Consider the following 17,646-nt stretch of genomic DNA (forward strand, 5'->3'; position numbering starts at 1 on the left):
CTGCAATCTCTTTAACAAAATAGAAGGCTTTTCTATATTTTTTAACTTGGAAAATGTGGGAAGGTATAGCTCCTACCTCCTTGTCACTGCCTGATGAAGCCAACCTTTGGTTTTTCCCTTCTAAAATGCTCACTTCCAATCCTGTAGATGACTATTTTGTATCCTATAGGATCTCTTGTAGGATCTTGTAGGTTTTCCTGTAGGATCCTGTAGGTGCTCCTGCGGTGAAAAAATTGCTCATTATCTTTCCTATAGACTGCTTCAGGGGCCAAGAGCAAGCTTGCTTCGATGTAGCCTCGAGATTGTGAATGCCTCCTATGCATGGGAATCAATGTTTTATTTCCTCATATGGGTGATTTGAGTGGGATGGTGTGCTAGAAACTGAAGTACGAGTACCCATTTTTGGACCGTTGGTCCCACTACCACTTCATCATTCTCCTTACCTCGTAATCATCTCCCACTTCGGTCATCCGTAGCTTAACCACTTTCGACCTCATCTCTTCTTTCTCCTGATTTGACTGTTGCCACGTGTATAGTGAACTAAATGTATTCTCCTCATTGACTGGCCGAAGGTGGCCAAGTTAATTGGCCACCTTTTTCTTATAAAACCAACTCTTTCACAAATCTACATTTTTTATCATATTATGCTAACGAGAGAGTTGAAGTGAGATAACATACCTGTGGTAAGATGCCTTGATGTTGCTTGTTGGAGAGTGATGTCCTTGCTGTGTATTTGCTGCATGTGTTTTTCTCTTTCTTTATTGTCCTCCTTTGATGTTTTTTCTTTGATGTGCAGGTATTGGATGGTGATGTTGATGATCATGTTGTTGTTGCTAAGCTATGGAGGAGCTTCTTTGACATTTGGATCTCCATGCTGAAGATGACCACTACCTGTGATTTTTTTGTTTTGTGGGATAGGCTGCTACAGGATTTCCTACAAGATGTCCTGTAGCTTTCTCTCCCCCAAATTTTTATTCATTCCTTCACTTCTGGAGCATGAGGATGGTTGTCATGGGTAGAGAAGGGGTCTAGGGATTGGTGGATGATAAGTATAGCCTTCAGGTGTTGTCCCCTTGTTCTCTGTTCTTATCCTCTTTTATTTATTTTTTTTCTGAAAACTGTACTCTTACTTTTTTTTTTAAACTGACTTTATTGGATGAATATAGGGGTAATCATGGTGGAGAGAGGCATAGTGATGAGGTGGTGAAGTAAAAATTTATTTTTTGACATAAGCAGGTCATCCCTTTTCTCTAGGGTCACTTTCATTCCCAAGCCACTGGAATTCATACAAGATCATCCTGTAGGTTTTCAGGGAATCCTGTAGAAAACACAGAACCCTTGCAAACTGAGCTAGATGAGTCCATAAATGGAGGGGATGATGGGATGATGAAGGATATGAAATGGAGGAATGAAAACATGAACTGTATAGGTCCTTTTGATCCTCTTTTATTGCTCTGATCCTCCTCCTGCAGACCTAGAAACAACATTTTCAAAATTTTCTTTTCTCTCTCTCTCTCTTTTATCTTTTTTTTTGTTTTTTTGGTTTTTGAAAACAACTAGTCTGCCTCCAAGAGGTTTTCATCCTAGCTGCTTGCCCTGGGTGCCTCAAAAGAGTTTTTCACCCATATATCTTTTTCTCTCTTTTTTGTTTTGTTTTGAAACCATTGGGCCACCTCAAGATATTTTCAACCCAACAGTGTAACTCAAGTGCCTCATGGAGGTTTTCACCTGAGTCTCTTTATTTTTTCTTTTTTTTTTTTTTTTCTCTTTTTTCTCTTTTTTTCTTTTTTCAGTGACTTGATGGGGTAGAAGCTGAGACTTGCTCCACTACCATCACTGCCTTGTTGATACCATTAATGAATTCATGCTTTAACAAGGGCTTCTTGTAGACCTTCAATTTATGCCCATTGATAAGTAAAGGAATAGCCTCTACATCAATGGTTCTTATCTGCACTGAACCATGATCATGACATTTCTTTATGACATAAGGCCCTAACCATATAGTCCTTAAATTTACTTTAAAATCCTTGTATCTAGAATCATACAACAAAGCCCAATCACCTTCTTGAAATTGTTTGTCCTTTATGTTCTTGTCATGTCAGATCTTCCTTTGAACTTGAGTCACCTCTATGTGCAGGAGGGCCTGCATTCTAAACTCATCTAACCCATTCAGTTGGAGCAATCTCTCTTGTTGTGCCCTGGTGAGATCTAGATCTAGTTGTGCTGCCATTCTTAATGTGTTGTACTCAAATTCAATGGACAGCAGGGCCTTCTTCCCATAGACCAACTCATAAGGAGTGAATCCAGTGGTGGTCTTCCAAGTGGTATTGTAGGCCCAAGTGGCCTCAACTAATCTATCTGCCCAGTCTTTTCTACTGCTGCTAATCACTTTGGTCAGAATGCCCTCTAGCGCTCTATTGGTCACCTCCACTTTCCCATTAGCTTGTGGGTGGTAAGGAGTGGATGTTCTATGCTTGATCTTGTGCTAGTTCAAAAAAAATTCAATAATGTGAGATGTAAAATGGCTGCCTTGATCAGTGACCAGTTCTCTAGGTTACCCAAACTTATAAAATACATTTTCCCTTAAGAACTCAGCCAATTTCTCCTCTGTTGTTGCCTTGATTGCCTTGGTTTCAACCCACTTGGTTAAATAGTTAGTGCACACAATGATGTACTTCTTTTTCCTATATGGAGGGTTAATGGGTCCAATGAAATCCATGCCCCACTTGTCAAATGGCTTGAAAGTCACTAGAGGTTGTAGAGGCATTTCATCCCTCGGAGTAGGTTTTCCCATCCTTTGGTACCGATCACACTGACTAGTATACGTCCTCACATCCTAGTGAAGAGTGGGCCAGTAATAACCAACTTGTAGCACCTTGAATGTTGTCCTCTTGGCTGCAAAGTGACCTCCACAAGGCCCATCATGACAGGTCAAAAGGATGTCAAAGACTTCCTCCTCCCTGACACATCTTCTCAGAATTTGATTCGGGCCTAATTTTAAGAGGTTGCCCCCAATCCAAGTGAATGGGGCACTCTTCCTCACAATCTTGTTCTTCTCTTTGGAGGACAAGTTCGGTGGAAACTGTGCAGACACCAAGTAGTTTGTTCTATCGGCAAACCATGGAGAGAGAACTGAAATGGCGAATAAGTGTTCATCTGGTAACTGATCATCAACCATTCCTTCCTCCCCTACAAACAAAGTTAATCTAGATAAAAAATCTGCAACAACATTCTCCTTTCCAAGCTTATCAATAATAGTTAGATCAAACTGTTGTAATAAAAGTAACCATTTAATAATCTGGGCATTCACATCATGTTTATTCATCAAGTATTTAATTGCAGCATGGTCAGTATGTACAAATGTTTGGTAACCTGTAATGTATTCCTAAATGTGTTCAATGAATGCACAACATCAGGAGCTCCTTTTCAGTCATTGTGTAGTCCAGTTCGGCCTTTGACATATTCTTACTGATGAAGTAAATGGCATAAGGTAACTTGTCATCCTTTTGCCTTGGAGCCGCTCCTATGGCTTTGTGAGAGGCATCAGCATATATATGGAAAGGAAGGGACCAATTTGGGCCTCGAAGAATAGGTGTAGTGGTCAACTTGTCCTTAGGGTGTCCAGGGCCTCTTGACAACTTTTTAAGCATAAAAATTCAGATTCTTTGGCCAATAACCCAAATAAAAGAGAAGCTAACTTGTTGAAGTCTTTTATAAATCTCTGATAGTATCCAGCTAAACCTAGAAAACTTCTAACATCTCTCTGTTTTTGCGGAGGTGGGACCCTTTGGATGATGGCTATATTATTTGGGTCCACCTGCAGTCCTTTCTGGGATATTGAATGACCTAGAACAGTCCCTGTAGTCATCAAGAACTCACATTTTTCGGGACTAAGGGACAAGTTCATTTCAATGCATTTGTTCAGCACCTTACCTAAGTTGGATAGAGCCTCCTGGAAATCACACCCATAGGGTGTAAAATCATCCATATAAATTTCTACTGCATCATGGACTAGCTCGGCAAAGATACTCAGGACTGCTCTCTGGAAAGTGGCAGGGGCATTGCATAGGCCAAAAGGAAGGACCCTATAAGAGAAATTACCCCAAGGACAAGTGAAGGTGGTTTTATCCTGGTCTTCTGGGCTGATCTGGATTTGATTGTACCCACTGAACCCATCTAGGAAAGAGAAAAACTTCTTCCCTACCAGGCCATCTAACACTTGGTCAATGAAAGGTAGAGGGAAATGGTCATTCTTTGTTGCTTTATTTAACTCTCTGTAATCGACATAAATCCTCCACTTCCCATTTTTCTTTGGAACCAACACCAAAGGGGAAACCCACTCACTGTTCGAGATAGGGTAGATGAATCATGCATCTAGTAGCTTTTGCAGTTCTTCTTTGACTATATCCTTGAGAGCTAGATTCATTCTCCTTTGGGTTTGTCGAACTGGTTTGCAACCTTATTTGATATAAATGTGGTGAGTACACACTAAGGGGTGCACTCCCTTCATTTCCTTGTAACTCCAAGCAAAGGCATCTAAATGTTCCCTTAGCATGTTGCACAACTTTTCTTCTTGGTGTACAGAGAGAGAGGGGTTGATTTTCAAAGTTCTTTCAGGGACGAATTCTATGGTTTTGACACGGGTAGGGTTTGAATTAGCTAAGCATAGATCAATTTGATGGTTGTTCTTGGTTTCCTTTACTACTTCCTCTAAGGACAAGGTGCTGGGAGTTGGACTTTGGAGTATGTGTTCAATAAAATCATCTTCATTTGGTTGTCCTCCTCCTATGGTTGTTTCTAAGGTATAGAGTTGGGCTGAGTAGACTTCATCTTCTTCCTCTTCTTCTAGCCATAAAGGTAAGTCATGTTCTAGAGATGGCTAAGCAGGAGGGTACAAGACTAACTGCTTGGACAGATGCCCATTTTTTATAGTCATATTTCCAGCCCTGCAGTTGATGTAGGTATTGGCAGTGGCTAACCAAGGTCTCCCAAGGATGAGAGGATAACCAGTAAGATTGGCCTTAGGCTAGAGAACTAGGAAGTCTGTAGGGTACTCCCAAGAGTCAATGGAGACCATCACATCCTCAACAATTCCCTCAGGGGTTACTATGGAACGGTTTGCAAGTTGCAAGACTATTGTGGTCTTTCTTAATGACCCGTAAAGATTGATCTTGAGCATGGTGTCCTTAGTAATTACATTAATGGCAGCCCCAAGATCAATCAAAGTGTGTGGGACAATGGTTCCAATGATGTGCACATCTACTACATGTCTTCTAGGGTCCAAATACTTTGGGCAAATTACCTGCCCCAACATTAAATCGGACAGTTGTCCAATGAAATTAATGGTAGGGGTGTCTCTTTTTCGCCTCCCTGGATGTTTGAAATTATTCTCTTTAATCAACTTGTTGTAAATAGGTACTTCCTTGATGGCTTGGAGAAGTGGAATTTTGACACACAAATTTTTAAATTCACCCAAAAGTTCATTGTCTTTTGGGGTAGGTTGGACTGGATGAGTTAATCTCTCAAGAAAGGGTGGTGGATTTACTCTAGGCATGCTTTCCTCTCTTTCCTCCTCACTCTCCCTAGGTGGAGGTGGAGGTTGGTTGTCCAGGAGTACTCTCCCAGATCTCAGGTTGATTTCCTAAATCTCCACAGCATAAGCAGGGTAGGATGTCTCTCCACTGTACACTTGTTGTGCATGTCTGTTGTTCGGGTTCAGATTTGGTTGGGCAGGCATCTGAGGTTGTTTAGGTAGAGCAAGGTGTAAAAGTTTTGGTTGAGTAGGAGTTGAAGGAAATAAAGCTGGAGCATTGTTGTATGGGGGGCTCCACCCCTAAGGTGGTGCATTCCACTGAGGTTGTGGCAGCGTATATGGCTGAAATGACTGTTGGTCGACTAGGAATGGTATTGAGGTGAAAAAGACCAAGGAGGAGGTGTAGATCAGGATGGATGAGTAGGGGGGCCCAAGGGGGAATGGATGTGTTCTGGTTAGGGTTGTAATATGCATGGGATGACCCTTACATGCCCTACTGGTATGGCCGAGGCCCATGAGGTCTCCTTTGATTTATGTAGCAGAGTTGTTCAGTCACCCCTTTAGTTCCCTAATACACAACTTTTAGTCCAGGTAGAGAAGGGCACTTGTCTGTGGAGTGGTTTTCTTCACAGACCAAGCAGATTTCAATTAGATTCAATGGACATTCATTCCTAGGGTGCCTCCTTGTGCATCTAGGGTAGAAAATGGCTAAGGATCTCTCTGCTTCCTCCTGCTTTCTCTTGATGTGCATAGTGTCCATCTGTAGGGCAAGGGTTTGCAGCATTTCACTCTTGAAATCTTCCAGCATATTTCCAATTTCACCTTTGATGGATGTATTGGAAGAGGATGGGTTGGCCATTGCTTGACTACTCCTACAAAGTTTCCTAGCTTCCCTAGAATGGTTCCTAAAGACAGTCTTGATATCTTCATAAGGTAGCTGGTAGATGTCCCCTCCTACTAGCAGGTTTAGGGTATCCAAAATATATTCCCTTACCCCTCTGAGTAGGACTAGCTTCAATGACTCAGGATCAAGTGTGCACCTGGCCCTTTTGTAGCTAAGCTGGAATCTTTCTTCATAATCCTATAGGGATTCATCTGCCCCAAGGTCATCATAAAAATTTCTTATTTAGTGCCCTTGGACTTGTAGTAGTCCTGATACTTTTTGTTGAAGGCTTGCTACATCTGAGCCCAGGTTGTGATGTTATCCCCAGTTAAACCCATGAACAAGGGCAGAGTTGCATCCTTGAGAGTGGATGGGAATAGTTTCAACTTCTGCTCATGAGTGGTGTAATCATAAGTTCTACATATGATAGCAAACTCAAACAAGAAAGTGCCTGGATCTTCTGAGGTTAGACCATGGAAATGAGGAAGAGCAGAGGGGCTTATTTTTTTCATCTTAGTATCCCCATTAGTTTCTCTGATGGGAAAGGCACCCTCAATTCTTTCTCTATCTCCCCTGTCATTTCTACTTTCGGCCATTAGGTTAGTTGGAATGGATTCTCCTTCTTCTTCTCCCCCTGTAGGCTCTTCGAATATCTCTGGTTGTTCACCTAAGGGGTCCTCCAATTCAAAGCCACCGAAGGAGAGGGAAGATTGGTTGTTTGAAGTCGTGGGGGTATTTGGAAGAAATTTTCCTAAGTTATCCCTATTCCTATGAGGCATGAAAGAAGTGTTTTTGTTTTTTTTTGTGTTTTTTCCAAGCTTTGAGACTAATTACATAATTGAAATCACAAACTAAATGGAAACTAACTGCTTGAATGAAATCTCACTTGCAAATTGGAAAAGAAAGAAAACTAACTTATAATTACTTTTGCATAAATGAATATAATAGCAGAATGTCAGGGATAAGAAATGGAAGAAAGAAAGCAAAAATCACATCTTACTCAGACACCTCCCTGGCAACGGTGCCAAAAAGTGATGAGCACCAGTATTGCAACAAGAATGTTGCAACTTTTGGCACTACCAACTTTACTTTATCAACCTGGGGTTCGTACAAACTTGGAGGTGACAGTGCTGTATACACAAGTAGATGCAATGGGTCCGCTCTTTGTCACTGCTAAGCTGGCGATAGACCACTATGGTTTCTCAAACCAGCCTTCTATTGATTCAGAAGAAGCTTGATTACCAATGAGAAAAAGGGAAATCTACACTAAAGGAAATATTGTCTACTGCAGTAAGGAAAAGATTGAAATCAAATGCTTAAACACACCATTCATCTAACTAACTGCTAAGAGGCTTTTCTTCAAAATAATTCTAAGTTAACATGTGTGCAATCCTACTATCCTAGGCATGCAATTTGAAACATCAAACATTCTACTGTTGTGCATGTAAATGAACAAAATAACTCTTTTCCTTTTTGTCTTTTTTTGTGTGAAAATGTGAATGATAACTTCTCTTGGTGATGTGGTAGGTGGATTAGGGATGATGGTGGATGGTCAGATGGCTTGGGAGGCAAGTAGGGGACTTCTCCTATCTTCCTAGGTGATTTGAAAATGGGGTACTTAGGCTTCTTGTCTAACTTACAAGAACCTCTCCCACTTCCAAAGCTTTAAATATTCCCAAGTCTTTATGATTAACCAATGCAGAATTGATAATATGCTTGAAATAAAGGTGTATGCTTATGTCTATTTTAGAACTGTTCATGTGTTTTTAGTATTCTGTTGTTATGCTGATACAACATATATATAATAGTAAACAATACAAAAAGAACAAAAAACACACAGAACAACAATTTAATTAGGAGTTCACCCAAAACTCTTGGGCTACGTCTCCGTGAGCTCTAGTCAACTCAACTAGGCTCTCTGGGATTATGGAAAAGTCCTTTTTACAAGCTCTTGGATCAACTCTACTATTTTACATAGCAACAATGGGTTTAGACACCATTTTATCCCTGGCTCTTAAAGCTCTCGGCTTTCTGTCTCTCGACTCTGGCTCTGGCTCTTGGCTCTGGCTCTTCAGCTCTGGCTTTAGCTCTGGCTTCTTGGCCTTCTACAACCTTCAGCTCTCTGGATTTTCACTTGAACTTCAAGTGACCCCAAAGGCTCTCTTAGCCGCTCTGCGTAGTAGCTCTCCGGCTCTCTCTGCTCTATAACTGCTTTCAACTTTCATATTTTTTCTCAATTGAGCTCTCTGCCTCCTTTAAGGTGAGCTTCTGGCTTTTTGGCTACCCCAACCATTTCTCTGTGTGCAATCATTCTTCTATGGCTCTTTGGCTTCCCTGCATGTTGTCTGTTCGACTGCCATCTGGCTTTGTGGCTCTGTGGCTTCAAACGCATCATTGTTTGTCAAAAACGCCCACCTGTAGCATGCATCAATGATCAGGAGCGTTTACAGAAAGAATCGGGGTTGTTTCATAGGCGTAAATCCAAGAATTGAGGAAATTTCATTACACAGGCATTTTCTGGAAAATACACTATCAGACGTGTATTCTGGATGTGAAACTTCCTTCAATCGCCCCTAAATCCCTATCGGGTCCACCATTAGGCGTTAAATCGCATCGCACAGGCTTATTGGGCAAAATCCCAAATACACGGGAAAACCTTCAAAAACCCGACAAAATCCTTTTATCGGACTTGAAAACTTATCGCATCCACCCTATAACCGCATCGGGTCCGCCTTTGGCTACTGACACACTCTACACCGTTGATCTGCAAGATATCTGATCCAATGGTCCATATGTAATTTCAGGCGGCTTATGAGTACAGAGGTTACCCGCCCAAAAAGGTAGTTTTCCTCTCTCCTCCGCCAGCCACGTGTCGACCAGTGAATGGGATCGGGTGAAGCTAGCCCAAAACCATTTACCACTTGAGGCCCACCCGAAATCCGCTATTACGGAACTCAAAATCATAGCAATCAGGCTTATAAATCCCCTTCAAGTCCGTTTTATCGCTTCGGGCATCATTTCTTTGTATTTCGTTTATTTAACGAAAATGCCAATTTACATAGGAAAAACCCATTTTTTTCGGATTTAAAAATATATATATTCGTGCCTATAAGACCCCTCGGGTCTGGCTTTATCGCAAGTCACACGGCCCGGGGTCTTGCCTTAAGTCCCATGACATCGCCGATGCCGATCTGCCGATTTCGGCGATCGCGATATCGCATCAGCCCTGGTCTCGCCTTATGTTATATGCATGTGCCACCTCCGACCCGATTTGTCAAGGATCGGCAATCGGGGGTGGCTTCACTCCTCGCTTAAGTCCGCCTTTGGCCCTCCTCCGATGTGATTTCCCTTTATAAGGGTTTTTTCTCATTTTAGAGGATTTTTCCTCTTTTTCTAAAGAACATAGGGCATCTTCTTTCTGCGATAACTTCTGCATACTAAGTCCATTTTTGCCCATTCAAGTTGCAGCAGATTCAGAACAAGATGATCTCTGCAATGGGGCTATTTCTGAGAGCAGCCTACAACTTTCATTTTCCTCTAATTTACAAAGGATTTGTGCCATTTGGCACCTTTTACCTCTTATGTGAAGTCTTTTAGACTTAGAGGTTTATCCAGGATCCATTTTTGGATCACGCCTTCCCACTAAAAGAACTTTTGGTCTCCAAAAGACTGATATACTGATCTGAACAGTAAATGAGAGTGACTCACCCTCTTCTTTCAACCTCCCCCTACACTTGCCTTGCATAATGCCTCTGAACCAAAGTTTCTGACCACTTCCCTTCTTAGATGGGTTGGTCTTCCTGGGAAGAACTATCTTCCTCCTTGCCTTCCTACAGAACTTCTGCTGAACTGGTCATAGAAGGTGGTTTGAACTTCTTTGCCTTGATCATTGATCCAAGGTGGCTCAAACAAATGTGAAGTACACCTGCTCCACAAAACTTTCATTTGTACCTGTTTGAAAAGCTGTCAACAACAACTGTTAACAACAATAGAAACACAGAAAACAACTGGAATGGCCTAAACTCCTGCTTCAACAAAAGAAATGGATTTCATAGCTTGTGAACATCTCCATGTCTTACATCTACATACAAATGATGGACTAGATAATAAGCCCACAAAACATGCCTTTATACAAATGACTCTTCAAGTCAAGCATGTAGAAAAAGACCATTAGGACTCTTTTTCAAAAGATGAAACACTTCATCATTATCTCCATTTGGAGACCAAGTTAACTTCTTCCAAGTCAACATGGCACCACATGCATGTCAAAGCAACCAACCCTGCAAGTTAATTACACATACATGTTCAAAAACAAGGAATCATCAACATCCCTGTGTTCATGCATCTCATGTTCATGCATGCATTTCATCCTTCAACTTTCACTTAAGCACACTGTACTTTCGAAGTTGAAATGAAATATAATGTAGATACATCAATAGACATGCAATCTTAATTGGTTAAGAACTCTAACCATTCCTCACCAATACCTTTCAAAGGTACCACCTTTGTCTGCACATCAGCATCATCATGTGAATCATTCTGAGACACATCATTCATGGAATCTTCACTTCCATTTCTGCCATCTTCTCTTTCCACTTTCTTCAGCTTTGGTGGAAGCATTGTTGGATTCAAAGTCCAACATTTTGCAGCAAGATGTCCTTGCTTATGGCAGTAAGTGCATTGCATGTGCATCCTCTTGACAACATGATTTGCCTTGTCCAATGGACCTTTGGCTTCTTGCTTCTTTTCCTTCAAAAGCTTCCTATGTGTGGCCATTCTCTTCCAACATCTAGAAACATTATGGTTATCCAAACCACAAAAGGAACATGCAATTCTTTTCCCATACATATGTGGAAATTTACCATGCTTTGCAAAATCAAAAGGAAAATGTTTAGAACCAGATTTATACCTGCCTCTTTCACCTTTATTGCCTTCATGAGGAGGTGAAGCAAATGAATAAGTGGCTCCCTTTGGAACACCATAAATCTCTTCAAGGCTATTAGAGTCTCCCGAACTCTCTGGTTAAAGTGTGTGCCTCTAAACACCTGCATCCTGCAATTGATGTTTCAAGCTATTGTATTCCTCTCGAATACAATCTTCACACCTTCACACTCTGTAATGCAACTCCTTCTAGGAGTTGTTTCAATGGCCTTCATAGCAGCCTTGGAACTTTCTCCATAAGCTTGTCCATAGCCAAGACCCAAATACTTAGGCCTTTCCTCAATCATTATTGGCTCAAAAATACCTTGTGCATGTCTACTCAAGCCTTTTCCTTCATAGCCCATCTTGGACATTAGCTTGGAACCTATGCCTCTAGTATGTTTTTCAAAAGAACCAATATAAGCATTCTCAGAGGAATTTTAAGACAAAAGGGAATGGTTTACCTCTTCTTCAAGTTGATACTTGACTAGGGCTTCTTGGGCAACAAAGAGTTGTGACTCCAACTCATGCATCCTCTTCAGGTTCATATTTGCAATATGAAGTTGCCTCTCCATTTCCTGCAATTTGTCAGAAAGCAATTGCTTCTCTTCCTTCATGGAATTCAACTACTCTCTAAGCATGTTGCTCTTCCTTTCATCCTCATGCATTTCTCTCACCATATCCATCATGGTGAACAATTCTTGCTTCATGTCTTCATCAAAGAATCTTGTGAAGAAAGCAGAATTCAAGGACTCACTTGTGGAAGTTGTCATTATGCCAATGACTTCTTCTTTATTCTTGCCCTTGCTTGACTGAGCTATCTATAGCTTTCTCTTCACCTCTACAAACTTAAACAATAGTCAGTCTGCAAAACAAGCATACAATCAGCCTCTGACTATTTAAACACCTTTTAAACAAGCAGTCTTTGCTCTGTCATTCAAGCATGCTGATATAACCTTTTTTGAAGGTGTGGTTAATCAATCTTAAGCTCTAATACCACATGATCTGAAAATGGGGCACTTAGGCTTCTTGTCTAACTTACTAGAACCTCTCCATCACTTCCAAAGCTTTAAATGTTACCAAGTCTTTATGATTAACCGATGCGGAATTGATAATATGCTTGAAATAAAGGTGTATGCTTATGTCTATTTTAGATCTGTTCATTTGTTTTTAGTATTATGTTGTTATGTTGATACAACATATATATAACAGTAAACAATACAGCAAGAACACAAAACACACAAAACAACAATTTAATTAGGAGTTCACCCAAAACTCTTGGGCTACGTCTCCGTGAGCTCTAGTCAACTCAACTAGGCTCTCTAGGATTATGGCAAAGTCATTTTTACAATCTCTTGGCTCAACTCCATTGTTTTACATAGTAACAATGGGTTTAGACACCATTTTATCCCTGGCTCTTGAAGCTCTCGGCTTTCTGGCTCTCGGCTCTTGCTTTGGATCTTTGGCTCTGGCTCTGGCTCTTAGCTCTAGCTCTGGCTCTTCAGCTCTGGCTCTGGCTCTTCAGCTCTGGCTTTGGCTCTAGCTCTTTGGCTCTGGCTTCTTGGCCCTCTGCAACCTTCAACTCTATGGATTTTCACTTGAACTTCAAGTGACCCCAAAGGCTCCCTCAACTCTGCGTAGTAGCTCTTCGGCTCTCTCTGCTCTGCAACTGCTTTCAGCATTCAGCTTTTTTCTCAATTGATCTCTTTGCCTCCTTTGAGGTGAGCTTCCAGCTTTTTGGCTACCCCAGCCGTTTCTCTATGTGCAAACATCCTTCTGTGGCTCTTTGGCTTCCCTGCATGTTGTCTGTTCGACTGCCATCTGGCTATGTGGCTTTGTGGCTTCAAACGCATCATTGTTTGTCAAAAACGCCCACTTGTAGTGTGCATCAATGATCAGGAGCGTTTACAGAAAGAATTGGGGTCGTTTCATAGGCGTAAATCCAAGAATTGAGGAAATTTCATTATGCAAGCATTTTCCAGAAAATACACTTTTGGACGTGTATTCCAGATGTGAAACTTCCTTCAATCGCCCCTAAATCCCTATCGGGTCCGCCATTAGACGTTAAATCGCATTGCACAAGCTTATTAGGCAAAATTCGAAATACACGGGAAAACCTTCAAAAACCCGACAAAATCATTTTATCGGACTTGAAAAATTATCGCATCCACCCTACAACCGCATCGGGTCCGCATTTGGCTGCTTAAACACTCTACACCATTGATCTACGGGATCTCTGATCCAACAGTCCATATGCAATTTCGGGCGGCTTAGGAGTACGGAGGTTACCCGCCCGAAAAGGCGGTTTTCCTCTCTCCTCCGCCAGCCACGTGTCGACCAGTCAGTGGGATCGGGTAGAGCCAGCCCAAAACCATTTACCGCTTGAGGCCCACCTGAAATCCGTCGTTACGGAACTCAAAATCATAGCAATCAGGCTTATAAATCCCCTTCGGGTCCGTTTTATCGCTTCGGGCGTCATTTCTTTGTATTTTGTTTATTTAACGAAAATGCCAATTTACATAGGAAAAACCCCTTTTTGGATTTCAAAATATATATATTCGTGCCTATAAGACCCCTCGGATCCAGCTTTATCGTAAGTCGCACGGCCCAGGGTCCCACCTTAAGTCCCATGTCATCGCCGACACCGATCTGCCGATTTCGGCGATCATGATATCACATCGGCCCTGGTCTCGCCTTATGTTATATGCATGTGCCGCCTCCAACCCGATTTGTCGAGGATCGATAATCGAGGGTGGCTTTGCTCCCCGCTTAAGTCCACCTTTGGCCCTCCTCCGATGTGATTTCCCTTTATAAGGGTTTTTTCTCATTTTAGAGGATTTTTCCTCTTTTTCTAAAGAACATAGGGCATCTTCTTTCTATGATAACTTCTGCATACTAAGTCCATTTTTTCCCATTCAAGTTGCAGCTGATTTAGACCAAGACGATCTCTGCAATGGGGCTATTTCCAAGAGCAGCCTGTGACTTTCATTTTCCTCTGTTTTACAAAGGATTTGTGCAATTTTGCACCTTTTACCTCTTAAGTGAAGTCTTTTAGACTTAGAGGCTTATCCAGGATCCATTTTTGGATCACTAGGTGATTTTTCCACAATTTAGCCTCAAAACAAGCCACTACAGGTCAACCTATAGGATGTCCTAATGCCTCCTACAGGATGTCTTAATGCTCCTACAAGATCCCCTGTATTCCTACAGGATATAGCTGAGAGCAAGAGGAGGGATTTTGAAGGTGGTGTAAGGCTTAGGGAAGGTGAATGGTGAGATAAATGAGGCAAAGGGGTGGCTAGGACTCCTTCAAAGCTCAAAATAGAGTTTGTGAGATGGTTGGATTTGCTCAACAAACTTGGAGAAGTATTCTTATGGAATGATGAATTTGGTCAAGGATTTAGTGGAAAAAGTGATGATCATGGATGGATGAGGTTAGGATGGTGTTGCTGGTCATGAAATCTCTCTATACTATTGAAACTCCTACACTGCATCAATCATTGACATTTATCCATAAATCATGTAAACAAAAAGAATTTCAATTAACTAAGGAAAAACATAATTCTATTATCTAGTTGCCTATTTCATGCATGGGAAAACTTGTAGAATAATGTGAAACCTTTATGAGATATAATGCAAGGCTAAAGACACCAGAAACGACACTTAAATCCTATTCTTGAAAACTAGTAAAATGTTGGCCTAAGTAACAGAAAACCCTAAATTCCATGAGAAATCATAATTCTGTCTTTTTGGGGCTACATAGGAGTTATTTCCTCAAACCATGGTCCCTGAAGGGAGGAGTGAGGCCAAATCCACCTACTAATAACTTTTTGATATTCCTTTATCTTCCTAAGCTATTGCTGAAGCAATGCACAAATGGAAGCAAACTAATCAAATCCACAACTACTTGCAATGAAATAATGCTAAATACAATTCAACCATTAATCTATGAAATCAACTAAGCATACAAATACAAGAAGAGGAGCCTTTGCTGCTAGGGTTGGGCCCTAACCCAAGAGCTTCAACCCTCTGAGTCAACTCAGTGCTAGATCAAGGAAATGCTCATTCTCATTATCATATCAGAAAATTACATAACAATGTCTTCCACAAGTCTTGAACTCGAAAAATTCTTAGTGATTTTACATCAAAAAATCAAATCCTAATGAGGCTCTAGGCCTCCTTATTTATACAACTGAAGTCTCCAATGACTTCCTTAAATCTAGGGAGGCTCGACTCCCAAATTCAAGATGAACTGGCTCTTTAATTGCCACTAGCTCGGTTGCCTTTTGATCTTCATGGCTCTGCTACTTGCAACTCCGAAGCTAATGTGATTTGATGGAGAAATATTCGAATGAGTGAGGAGTAAATGAGGAGGATCTACCTCCTACAATCTCTCCTCCTTGTCTCATTTGAGTTTCTACCCTTAATTAACCAAAATTGCCATGATTTTCTCTCAAAAACCTGCAATCAATGCACATTAGTCCACTAGGCATAATATCTCACTTTTACTCATCTCATTAAGCAAAATATAATCAAAATATGTAAAGAATTATGAGAAGATCTTATTTAAATAAGCTAGAAGGTGTATTAAGGCCCATATAGTTACCCAATGAAGAGGCTCATCAGTTTTCTCCCATATTGGTTTCCACGTGAACATATTGTGTCATGTTCTTTCTATGATTGATGGTTTGTTGCATAATTGAATGCTTTTGAATTCACTAATAATTGTTAAAAATATATAAGATATTGATTCACCCCTGCTCTTAGTATTTCCTAGTTTCCAACTATTGGTATCAAAGCAGGTTCCTTCAGTATCAGTATAGCAACTGGAAGGAATATCTAAACCTAAGACATGGCTAGCTAGGATGGATGTCTTACCAAAAAAGCTATTTTTTCAATAGAACAAACTTTACCTCTTAAAAAGTAAGAATACATACATATCTAAAGTCCCTTTGTGTTGACATCTAGGATGCAATGATGAATGGCTATGAAAAGCCACCTGCATTGATTGACAAAGAGGGCAAGATTAAATTTTCCTTTAATGCCAAAGCAGTGGATGCAATTCTAACTGGATTTTCTGAGTGAGAATTTGTTATGTTTCTGCATTGCAAGACTGTGAAAGAAATGTGGGTAAAGTTTCAAAACAACTATGAAGGTGATGGTAAGGTGAAAAAGGCAAAACTACAAGTCTATAGAATGCAATTTGAGTCATTAAAAATTAATGAGGATGAGGATAAGGATGTAGCATAATTTTTCCTTAGAGTTGATGAAATAGTAAATACCATGAGAGGTCTATATGAAACTATAAAAGGTTACACTATAGTTCAAAAGGTGTTGATATCTCTTCTTTCCAGATTCAATGCCAAGGTATTAGCCATTAAGGAGATGTATGGCCTTGACAATTTAACAATGGATCAATTACTTGGAATATTGACTACCTATGAAACGAGAATTGAAAAAAGAAAACCTACATCAAGGGAAGAAGTTTTTGAAGCTGATAGGAAAACCAAAGATGACCAAGAATGCTCAACGTCTAGATCGGATGAAGAAGAGGCTAATTTTTCAACAAGATGAAGATGGGAACAGGAAAATATAAAGGTAAGTTTCTTTTCAAATGTTTTAATTGTGGAAGAGCGGGCCATTATGCATCTAAATTTCCATTCAAAAGGGAAGCTAATAAACTTGATAGCAGAGAAAAGAATAAATAATTGAGAGTTAAGAAGGAGAAGAGCTTAAAAAATAAAAGCTTATATACCCACGAAGACAATAGCTCCTCGAAAGATAAAAATGAGCAGTCTTCTAATGAAGAAAGGATTAGTGATTTAATGTTGATGACCATATAAATCCAAGATGAAGGACACGATGAATGTGAATTAATTAAAGAAGAGGTTGAAGTAGACTTGAAAAGTGAATTAATCAGTGCCTTAGAATAAATCAATAGACTTAAGAAAAAGAATAAGAAACAAAAAGAGTTATTGATCAAGTATGAAAAAGAAGAACACGAATATGACGACTCATTACTCCTCCTTCTAAAAGTAGAGTTGGAAGAGGAAAAGAAGATTGAAGACATTCTATTGCAACAACTAAAAGAAAGAAGGAAAGGAATGTGAAAAACTAGAGGAAGAGGTAGTCTCTCTTAGAAAGGAAATGGAGAAAAACCAAGTTCGGATAAAATAGAACCTAAAGCATATTAAAGGATTCATAAAGTTAGATGAAATTCTTAGTATTCAAAGATCTTGTCTCATTCACAATGGTTTGGGCTATGAAGGAGAAACATGTAACAAGAAACTTGAAGACAAAAAAACCAATA

This window comes from Pinus tabuliformis, chromosome 8, assembly GCF_031772625.1.
Source record: "Pinus tabuliformis cultivar Carrire ecotype Pingquan chromosome 8, CPIR1, whole genome shotgun sequence".
In the NCBI taxonomy this organism is placed as follows: domain Eukaryota; kingdom Viridiplantae; phylum Streptophyta; class Pinopsida; order Pinales; family Pinaceae; genus Pinus; species Pinus tabuliformis.